The sequence below is a fragment of the Salvelinus sp. IW2-2015 genome, linkage group LG11 (assembly GCF_002910315.2).
Source record: "Salvelinus sp. IW2-2015 linkage group LG11, ASM291031v2, whole genome shotgun sequence".
NCBI lineage: Eukaryota > Metazoa > Chordata > Actinopteri > Salmoniformes > Salmonidae > Salvelinus > Salvelinus sp. IW2-2015.
The window spans coordinates 14,981,399-14,993,577 of NC_036851.1; the positions used below are offsets into that span (position 1 = coordinate 14,981,399).

Below are 12,179 nucleotides of genomic sequence, written 5' to 3' on the forward strand. Positions count from 1 at the left end.
ACTTACACAACATCATCTGCTCAACATCATCTTCTCATCTATCACTCCAGTGTTAATCGGCTAAATTGTAATTACTTTGCTACTTTGCTACTTTGCCTTACCTCATGCCATTTGCACACACTGTATATAGACTTACTTTTTTTTCTATTATGTTATTGACTGTACGCTTGTTTATTCCATGTGTAACTCTGTGTTGTTGTTTCTGTCGCACTGCTTTGCTTTATCTTGGCCAGGTCGCAGATGTAAATGAGAACATGTTCTCAACTAGCTTACCTGGCTAAATAAAGGTTAAATAAAAAATATATATAAATAAAAAAATATATAACAAGAACTCAGATGAAACATATTGTGCTATTTATCACAGACTACTTTGTGTCAAAGTTTAACAAGGACTCTTTCCTCCTCACCAATGTCATGATTGGGGCAGCAGGTAGCCTTGTGGTTAGTGTTGGGCTGAGCAGTAACTGAAAGGTTGGTGGATCGAATCCCTGAGCTGACAAGGTAAAAATCTGTTGTTCTGCCCCTGAACAAGGCGATTAACCCACTGTTCCTAGGCTGTCATTGTAAATAAGAATTTGTTCTTAACTGACTTATGATCAAGGATATGATCAAGAGCCTCACATACAGTATATCGTTTGGTCATTGTGCTGCCACAGAATGAATTGTGAGCAAGTCCTCAAAAAAGCTTTATACACAAGAGCTGTGAGAAAAGTTCTATATATCATTGAAAGAATGTTGCGATTGTAAGTATGCCAACAGGTGTGGTTCCTGTGGGGGAAAAAATCTATTGGGGAAAGGTTCCTATGGGGGTTGCCATGGAATCAACGAAGGGGAGTTGTGTGTGTGTGCCCGTATGCGCTCAAACACACATGCATGTGGGGGTCTGGGAGAGGAAGTGTGCCCATCTGATGAATGGGCATGTGCCTGAACTCAATTGTATACACTAATTGTAGTCTCACCCATTAATTTCTAATTACTGGTAATTTTTGACCGGGAACACCACAAGTGTACAAAAGTTAAGAAAACACCCAAAATGTAATGAAAATCATAAATGTATTTTGTGTGTTCAGATGCCCTGTGTGGACAAAGTCATGGAACCATATAACAATCAGATTAAATGACCGAGAAAACTTGTAAATCAGTCCAATTCGATCGGTACGCAGCAGGAGGGTTAATGTCACGCCCTGACCGTAGAGAGCTTTTTATGTCTCTATTTTGGTTTGGTCAGGGTGTGATTTGGGTGGGCATTCTATGTTCCCTTTTCTATGATTTGTATTTCTTTGTGTTTGGTCGGGTGTGGTTCTCAATCAGAGGCAGCTGTCTATCATTGTCTCTGATTGAGAACCATACTTAGGTAGCCTTTTCCCCACCTGTATTTGTGGGTAGTTGTCCATGTATAGTTGCCTGTGAGCACTACGTTGGCGTCACGTTTTCGTTTTGATGTTTATTGTTTTGTTGGCGACATCTTACAATAAAGAAGTATGTACGCTCACCACGCTGCACCTTGGTCTACTGTTTCCACCTTAGACGATCGTGACAGTTAATCTGTTTAGTTTAGTTTATTAGGATCCCAATTAGCTACTGCACATGCAGCAGCTACTGTTCCTTGGGTCCACATAAAATGTACAAATACATGACAAAGTACAGAACAGTTATAGGCAAGAACACCACAAGATATTACATTAAATTCAAAATAAACAATAGACAGTTATATAGTGTAAAGACACCAAGAGACATCCAAAATACTTTTTACACACTATACATATTAATATTCTTACACAGTGCCTTCAGAAAGTATTCAGACTCCACTCCACTTTTTCACAATAAGCCATAATGACAAAGCAATTTTTTTTTAAATTGTTGCTAGTTTATTAAAAATAAAAAACTTAAATATCACATTTACAAAAGTATTCAGACCCTTTACTCAGTACTTTGTTGAAGCACCTTTGGCAGCGATTACAGCCTCGAGTCTCCTTGGGTATGACGCTACAAGCTTGGCACACCTGTATTTGGGGAGTTTTTCCCATTCTTCTCTGCAGATCCTCTCAAGCTCTGTCAGGTTGGATGGGGAGCGTCGCTGCAAAGCTATTTTTAGGTCTCTCCAGAGATGTTTGATCGGGTTCAAGTCCGGACTCTGGCTGGGCCACTCAAGGACATTGAGACTTGTCCCAAAGCTACTCCTGCGTTGTCTTGGCTGTGTGCTTAGGGTTGTTATCCTGTTGGAAGGTGAACCTTCGCGACAATCTGAGGACCTGAGTGCTCTGGGGCAGGTTTTCATCAAGGATCTCTCTGCACTTTGCTCCGTTCAACTTTGTCTTGATCCTGACTAGTCTCCCAGTCTCTGCCGCTGTAAAACATCCCCACAGCATAATGCTGTCACCACCATGCTTCACCGTAGGGATGAAGCATTCTGACGCTTGGCATTCTGGCCAAAGAGTTCAATCTTGATTTCATCAGACCAGAGAATCTTGTTTCTCATGGTGTGAGAGTCCTTTAGGTGCCTTTAGGCAAACTCCAAGCGGGCTGTCATGTGCCTTTTACTGAGGAGTGGCTTCCGTCTGGCCACTCTACCATAAAGGCCTGATCAGTGGAGTGCTGCAAAGATGGTTGTCCTTCTGCAAGGTTCTCCCGTCTCCACAGAGGAACTCTAGAGGTCTGTCAGAGGGACCATCGGGTTCTTGGTCACCTCCCTGAATAAGGCCCTTCTGCACCAATTTCTCAATTTGGCCAGGTGGCCAGGTCTAGGAAGGTTCTTGGTGGATCCCAAACTTTTCCATTTAAGAATGATTGAGGCCACTGTGTACATGCGGACCTTCAATGCGACAGAAATGTTTTGGTACCCTTCCCCAGATCTGTGCCTCGATACTACAGACAATTCCTTCAACCTCCTGGCTTGTTTTTTTTTTTTACATACACTATCAACTGTTGGATGTTATATAGACAGGTGTGTGCCTTTCCAAATCATGTCCAATCAATTGAATTTACCACAGGTGGACTCCAATGAAGTTGTAGAAACATTGGATGATCAATGGAAACAGGATGCACCTGCGCTCAATTTCGAGTCTCGTAGCAAAGGGTCTGAATAGCTATGTAATTAAGGTATTTCTGGTTTTTATTTGTAATACATTTGCAAACATTTCCAAAAACCTGTTTTCACATTGTCATTATGGGGTATTGTGTGTAGATTGCTGAGGAACAAAAACAATTTAATCAATTTTAGAATAAGGCTGTAACGTAACAAAATGTGGAACAAGTCAAGGGATCTGAATACTTTCCAAATGCACTGTAACTGTACAGTTAAATTAGGTATTAGAAAGTGGAGAGGCGCTGTGACACAAGATGATTTTATCWGTTTTTTAAAGCTAAACTTGCCTCTGGTGGCAGAGTAACCTCTGGTGGCATAGCATTCCACGATGGCATGGCTCTATAGATAACTGAGGGACGCATTAAATCTGTTTTTGGTTTGGGTACCATGAAGAAACCCATAGTGGCATGTCTGGTGGGGTATGTATGTCTGTTTGAAGTGTATGCAATTGGATTATACAAGTAGTTAGGCATTTTCAACACTCAAATGTTTCTTAACCTTTTAGTGCAGTGGGATAAATCAGGGTGACACAGAGTGATTAAACAAATCTACTTTGAAACAAAAGTATGCACCTCACACAAATGGTTTTGGGCTTAATAAAAAGAAGACACCCGTACTACGACAGAGTTTGCATCCCAATATTACACTTTATATACATCACAGAAGAAGAGAAATATAACAAAACCATTTGACATCAACACCAGATTTTTGTTGGGGTAATCTGTATTAATTATGAAACTATGAAAAATATGAACAACATTCCACCCGTGAGGCCATTGACTGCAGGAACAGGCTACAAAGACTATATGAGAAGTACATTTCTCCTCAACCATGAAAGACTATTATGCATGTTGTTGATGTTAGTTCTGTGTTTGCAGTTAATGGCAAGGCGTGCTGTTTTGTTTTGAGCCAGCTGCAACTTTTTTAGGTCTTTCTTTGCAGCACCTGACCATATTACTGGACAGTAATCAAGATGGGACAAGATCAAAGCCTGAATCAAAGTTGATCTTTGTGTCAAAAGCACAGAACGTCTTTTTTATAACAGACATACCTCTCCCTATCTTCACTACAACTTTGTCAATATGACTTGACCATGATAACTGACCATCCACTGTTACTCCTAGGATCCGATGTTCAATGGTCACACCCTTTATGCACAACTCAAGTTGAGGTTTAAGTCTAAGAGAATGCTTTGAACCAAATACAATGCTTTTGGTTTTAGATGTATTTAAGACCCATTTATTAATAATTACCCATTCTGACACTGACTGTAACTCTTTGCACGCACGCACGCACGCAAGCAGGCAGGCAGGCAGTGCGATGAGAGAGAGAGCAGGCTCTTCATCCRCTCCTTCTGTAAAACCCAGGGTTCTGCCCTCCACAGTACCCAGACACATTTTCGACGATGTGCACTTCTCTCAGAACGAATCAAAGTCCCCGCCATCTGGGAATTCACTTTTTGTTCTTTGGTAGCTTGGAAATAAAGAAAACTTTATGATGTTTATTTCCCTCTGGTTTTATTTGTCTTTGATTATTTTTGTGTGCAAGAAGCGGGATTATTGTGACTTCTTTCTCAACTTTGCTGCTATTTTCCACAAAGTCAGCTCGTCTTTGGATGAGTGGTTTATGGTTATTCTTCCCATTTATTCATTACAAAAACAACTCATGAGCTACTGAKCACTGTGATCAGTCTTAAAGATAGATAGATATGCAATTTGAGAGTAAGGAAAGGATGTTATGCATATGGAATGTACACCAATACATGTTTTTCAGTGAGATGTCTCTATTTTACTTTATGGTGTTCAGAAAATGTGTGATTTACATATTAAAGTGCTGTGTTTTTGCCATAGTTCTCCGGTGTTCTACAAATCTAGTACAACACTAGCCTCTAGTGGAAGTCTTGCTCAATGACAGTCCTGATGGACAACTCATGAGGGTTTGCCAGTGATGGTTTACACAAGTCTCATTTGTCTCTGTTACTGTAAGTYTACAGTAACAATGGATGAAGCCGCCACATGGGAAGAAGCTCATGTTAAAAAATAAATACTACTTAAWTGACAGACGAAGAATCTAGAATAAATATGTCAATTTATTACACTCTATCTAAAACACATTGTGCATGTGTAAAGGTGCAATTCAATTGTTAAATTCCTGAATAAAATGTGTATTACGCCACCTCCCGGTAGATTAGTGTGTTTACATTGTCTAATACACTCAATGATAAATGCATGGGATTCTGGTTAATCCACAGCAGATTTATGGAGAATTTCTGTGGGTGAGTTAAATTGAATGTTCCCGGGATAGAAATGTATAAAGTTGACATTACATAAGAAAATCCAGATTTTACATCGTACACAAGCAATTTWTGTTATTAGTAACTACTGTTGTTGGCTTGGCATTAAATAAGCCACTCTATATTTGTTATTTGCGGAATCTCAGTTTTCCATGTGGGTTTTATGCTAGCTAAAATTCCCACTTTGACGTTGGTAGCTAACTCGAAAATGCATCTTCTTTAGGAGTGCTATTTATATCTCGTAGACTACTGACCATTCATCCATACTGTGTGTGTCCCATCATTGCAGCTTTGAAAATAAATGAACTATCCATCCATTGCTCCTTCCTGTGTTGACTCACTGACTTGAGGGACGGGACCAGGAAGGTCACACATGAAATAAAAGTAACAATGACAGGTCACTGTTAAAACATTAGGGTCCATTTTGTTTTGCAAAAGTATGATCCAAATGATACAGTATAAMTACTTTATCTCAAAAACAATTAAGAGAAAACAAATGGACATTACATCCGCTCTTATAATACAAAGAACTTTGCCAGGTAGTATACTATAATGTGAGTTGGGGAGGAACTTTCAAGTCCCTTAGACTTTGTGCATTGCAGCTGCTTTCTATCGACACTAGGTAGTTAAAGATAATCAACAATCTATAGTTAGACTTTWTGAGGTCCTTGTGCTCATAGCACCAAACCATACTACATGTACCTGTCCTGATGTGACATCAGGAGGACACTGATCGTGTGTCTTCAGTGTCTGAGGAATCACACTCGTCTGCGGACTCGGTGAGGGCGGGATAGGGGCGCGGCTGGTCCAGGTTGACATAGGTGACCTTGAGGTTGATGTAGTGCTCCCCCTCCAGGCCAGACAGGATGGTCAGGACAGCAGACACCAGCGTGGCAAAGCTGGGCCTCACTTCTGGGTCTGGGTCCCAACACTGCAGCATGATGGCATACCTGGAGAGAGTTACATATAGCACTTACAGTTTTACTCAATCGCGTACAAGCATTTTTGGATCTGTGTTGAAACGTAACTATACAACTTACATTAAATTGCTTGTTACTGGGTAAGTACCTAGTAAATACGTGTATATCCATTGCAACAACATTGTAATTACAGAGTTGGTTGTTAAAGATTGTTATATTGTAAGTACAATGTAACTAAAAGGGTTTTAAATAATGTTCTCCTGTCCCTTAATTTCTCCTCGTTATCTTATTGTTGGTAAAGGTTGTTTCATTCTAACTACATAGTAATTATAAAGGTTATACCCTACTGGGTTTCACTTTACATTGGAAGTTGTTAGCTCCTGGGTTGGTACATGAAAATMACAAGTATATCTTATGTAACTACACTGTTCTTACATTTCACTTTATTCAGTATACCCGTTGAGCTGGGTATGTATTGTAAGTAAATACATGTATTATTAAGTAAATACATTTATATRTAAATATGTACATGTATTGATCTACTGGGATTTTAAAAAGAGAGACTAWCTTTCTGTTTTGTCTGCTTGGACTCAAGAGATAAATATGGTTGTGTTAATCTTTTTSCATGCAGTTTCTTTTGATTAATGTATTTGCAATTTTYACAGTATAATATATTTTTGATGAATGTATTTCTGTTTTGAGAAGGCAACTYCATTTTGAAAACGCATTTACTGTTTTGCAAAAGGCCACAMAGTTCTGTGTTTTGAAAATCGACAACATTGTTCCAAACAATAGTTTTTTTTAGAACAACTGTACTGTGCTTTCTTCTAGCAATAGGAGTACAAGTCCTACAAAATGCTTAACTGAAATAAAATAGTATTGCGCAGGCTCAGTAAATAACATCTGTAATTACACATGTGGAATAACCTTTCAGCAAGTGGACATGTAATTACACCTGTTGTCACGTTCTGCCATAGTTCTTGTGTGTTTTGCTTGTCTTAGTGTTGGTCAGGACGTGAGCTGGGTGGGCATTCTATGTTGTGTGTCTAGTTTGTCTGTTTCTATGTTTGGCCTAATATGTCCCAATCAGAGGCAGGTGTTTTGTGTTGTCTCTGATTGGGAATCATATTTAGGTGGCTTGTTGTGTGTTGGGAATTTTGTGGGTGGTTGTTTCCTGTCTTTGTGTTTTCTCTGACACAGAATGGGCTGTATCGGTTTGCCACATTTTGTTATTTTGTATCGTTGTAAGTGTTCACAGTTTCGTTTTATTAAACATGTTGAGCACTGGCTACGACTGCGGTGTTTGGTCCGATCCCTGTTACACCCTCTCTTCTCGTGAAGAGGAGAAGGCTGCCGTTACACATGGGAATAACCTTTCAGCAAGTGGACGTGTAATTACACATGGATAACTTTCAGCAAGTGACGTGTAATTACACATGTGGAATAACCTTTCAGCAAGTGGACGTGTAATTACACATGTGGAATAACCTTCAGCAAGTGGACGTGTAATTACACATGTGGAATAACCTTTCAGCAGTGGACGTGTAATTACACATGTGGAATAACCTTTCAGCAAGTGGACGTTGTAATTACAACATGTTGGATATACCTTTTCAGCAAGTGGAGCGTACGGGACGTGTAATTACACATGTGAATAGAACCCTTTCAGCAAAAGTGGAAAGAACACGTGTAATTACACATGTGGAATAACCTTTCAGCAAGTGGACGTGTAATTACACAATGTTGGAATAACCTTTCAGCAAGGTGACGTGTAATTACACAATGTGGATAACTTTCAGCAAGTGGGACCGTGTAAATTACACATGTGGAATAACCTTTCAGCAAGTGGACGTGTAATTACACGTTCCTTGTTCCAATTGTGTAATACTGCTACAACCCTTTTACCATGCAATTACATAGTAATACCTATGTAACTACTATGTGGCCTTACAGGGGCAACTTAATGTAAAAAGTTACCCAATGTGCTTATTTATTTTTATTTTTTTACCAGGAATAATGTTACATTTGATATGTTCGAAATTGTTAAGTGAAATATGCTAAAAAGGAGAGTAATTGCCCATAATTCTGCACCTTTGGATAGTTGTACTTTCAATTTTMATCATTTTTTATTTWATTTTWATTTTAACCTTTATTTAACTAGGCAAGTCAGTTAATAACYAAATCMTATTTAKAATCACGGCCAAACCTGGGGCAATTGTGCGCCACCCTATGGGACTCCCAATCACGGCCGGTTGTGATACAGCCAGGAATCGAACCAGGGTCTGTAGTGACGCCTCTAGCACTGAGATGTAGTGCCTTAGACCGCTGCGCCACTCGGGAGATCATCATGATTTAGTGACTGCAAAGAAAATGTATTGATCTACTGGGATTTTAAAAAGTGAGACTAACTTTCTGTTTTGTCTGCTTGGACTCAAGAGATATGGTTGCGTTAATCTTTTTGCATACAGTTTCTTTTGATTAAATGAAAATCAACAACATTGTTCCAAAACATTGTCTTGAGAGAAACTGTAATGTGGTGCTTTCTTWTAGCAATAGGAGTATAATTCCTACKAAATGCTTAACTGAAATAAAATAGTATTGTACAGGCTATGTACTCATTTCAACTTACAGACCGAAATGATTAAGCAAAAGCGATATGGAGGTGATTTATGGCTTTTACATATTTGAGATATTGAGACCCATGTTTGTTTCCACAATATTTACTATAGACATATTTATTTACTTTGAACAGGGCTTTTCTTCTTCTTTTGAGTTCTAATATGAGGAATTTTCAACTAAATGAAACGTCACTAGACTATCATTACCACTACTRACAAAGGGTCAGGACAGAACTGTGGTTGGGGGAGTCGCCTGCCCTTCAMTAGGTAATGTGTGATGTCATAGGGGTCCACCTCTGGGTAGGGGCTTGCTCCTCTCGTTAACATCTCCCACATCAACACACCAAAGGACCACTGCAGGGGGGGCATGATGGGAAACTTAGCTTGTTGAGAAAMGATTTGGGGGTAATATAAAGTTGCTCTTATTACTGTGTATAAACACTATAATTATTCAAGTAACAACATTGTCAGTCCTAATTCCACAAATGCTGCCTAATTCTTATTGTGTTATCAGAAAGTAATTCCTTCACTTACTACGTCTGACTTGGCAGTGAATTTCTGTGTCTGGAGGCTCTCGATGGCCATCCACTTGACTGGTAACTTAGCCTTCCTGTGGTCCTGAATGCTGTAGTACTCCTTATCAAACACATCCCTGGCCATGCCGAAGTCTGCCACCTTCACTGTGTACGACTCATCCAGCCTGCACAGACAATAACAAGGGCAAACAGAAGGGCCCCAGATTGGTGATCTGTGAAAGCAAGCCTGCAACTATAGTACAGTAGCATTACTAAGTAAAATATAATCAGTTTGCTTATGTCAGGTCTAATGTATAGTTTAAATTGGRGACTAGCCCCAGTTACAGAGAACTGAACTGATTGCTCAACCCTGACTTACATGCAGTTGCGTGCTGCAAGGTCTCTGTGCACAAACTTCATATGTGCTAAGTACTCCATCCCCTTGGCAACCTGAAGCCCAAAGCCAATCAGGTCCTTCACTGTGGGGTTCTACAGGAAGAATCAATACCACACAAMAATAATGTCTGTCACATAAGCCTTGAGACACACTGTATCATTGAGGTGTTAAGGGAATCCCTTGTATGCTGYTCAAAGTGAACAGGTGGTAGTTATTGTTTTGTCGCTTCCTTACCCTTTTCTCACAGCGTATGAAGTGGCGGAGGTCCCCGTGTTTCATATAAGGTAGCACCACCAGGGGTAGCCCCTCCTGAGGCAACAGGATGCCCAGCAGAGAGAGAACGTTGGTGTGATGGAACCCCTTCATCAGGATGCCCTCCTTCAGAAACTGCTCTACCTCCTCTACATCTGTTATCCCTGATATGACACACACACACACGCATGTACGTACGCAGGGCATACACACACATATTAACGTAAAAACTTCTTATGAACAGTCAACATTTACAGATAAAGCTTAAAAACCTTAAACAAACCACATTTAACCGAGTTTGCATGTTCAATTATCCCCACACACGAGCAGGGTTGTTTCATGTTTACCCAGCTGGTCACATGTACAGGTGACTAATGCTCAGTCCACCTGGTTCAGCTCTAGAACATTGTGAAGGAGATACTCACTGTTCAATGACTTGACAGCACAATGGATTTCTCTGTTGTTGTGGTCTGTGAAGTAGCCATGGTAAACTGTGCCAAAATGACCTGAGGGAGATAAGACAACATTATAATTGGAATGAGATGGGTTTAAGTCCCTATTATTTAAAATGGCCAATTWGATTTATATGGTATAATAACAGAGACTAAAAGGTATGGGAGTAGTAGCCTATGTGCATTTGATTGTTGTCTAAAAAACGCAATTAAAAAGCACTCTATGTATAGTGCTGTACACACTATAATGAGACTGACCCTTGCCAATGATCTGGCAACGCTGGACAATGAGCATGTCTGCTGGGATCAGTACATCCTTCACCTCGTCCAGGAGCTCTGGTCTGAAGCTGGAGATGGAGATCTTCTCAGGGGGCAGGAGGGGGGTGAGTGTGGGGTCCATTCTGCCTGCAGGGTAGGCCAGACTGGGGAACACCACTGGGSTTCCCAGAGCCGAACTTGGCCTCTGAGGCAMGACTACTASAGTGGAAAAGGGCAAGGTCAGTAGAGTTCCTTCAGTATGTGTAGATAAAGTACATACATTAGTATGTGTAGATAATGTACATACATTAGTATGTGTAGATAAAGTACATACATTAGTATGTGTAGATAATGCACATGCATCAGTATTTGTAGACTTCAACCACTGTTGTTGAAACCAAAGAATAGAAACTGATCGAGACACAACATACGTATATTAGCCAATTAGAGTCTCACCTCTTCTGTAGTCAGCTACAGATGACAGTTCCACACTACTGCTGTTGGAGCGGTTGTGGTTTTGGGCCAAACGGGTCTCCACCTGAGAGTCTGGAAATGTCACAAGAGTTTTCAGTGGTCAGCTGCAGAAAAGAGAARGGACAGAAAACCGAATACCTCCAGACACCGCTRTAATCAAGTGATAGAAAGTGAGTGCGCAGARGCAGAGCAAGCATTCTCAATGTACAGTGTACAGGGGGCGAATATGAAGAAGGTGAAGCCTTTCATTGTGGAATTGGGAATAAATGGATTTAAGGTACCGTTTGAACTAGACACAGGATGTAGTGTCACACTGATGAACAGGTCACAATTCTATAGGAAGTGGAAAACCGTTGAAGTGCCTAAACTGAGAGACACCCCCATTAAACTCAAAACGTATACAGGGGAGAAGATCACTGTYATTGGAGTTGCTGATGTTCAAGTGGAATATCATGGACAAAAGAAAAGTCTGCCTCTCTTAGTAGTGGAAGGTACTGGCCCCAGCTTACTAGGACGAGGGTGGTTGGAGGAAATAAAATTGAACTGGGATGAAATCAAACATGTCACCACAGAGACATTGACACTACAGCAGGTGCTTTCAAAGCATGAGTGTGTTTTCAAAGAAGAGCTAGGGACATTAAAAGGGGTCCAAGCTACCATTCATGTTGCTGCTGATGCTACTCCCAGATTCTATAGGCCAAGATCAGTTCCATATGCCATGAAGCCTAAAGTGGATTGTACRTGTCAAGTTTTCRGAGTGGGCAGCACCAGTTGTTCCCATACTAAAACCAGATGGTTCAATCAGATTATGCGGTGACTATAAGCTGACTGTAAATAGAGTCTCCTCTCTATGGAGCAGTACCCCATACCCAAAGTGGAGGATTTGCTTTCAACGTTAACTGGAGGGCAACAGTT

The 12,179-nt window shown here is 40.4% G+C and overlaps 1 pseudogene; it reads right to left on the reverse strand.

The window, feature by feature from the left end:
• Positions 1 to 1,544: 1,544 nt before the first annotated feature.
• Positions 1,545 to 12,179, reverse strand: part of LOC111969863 (macrophage-stimulating protein receptor-like) — a 32,891-nt pseudogene continuing 22,256 nt past the window's right edge.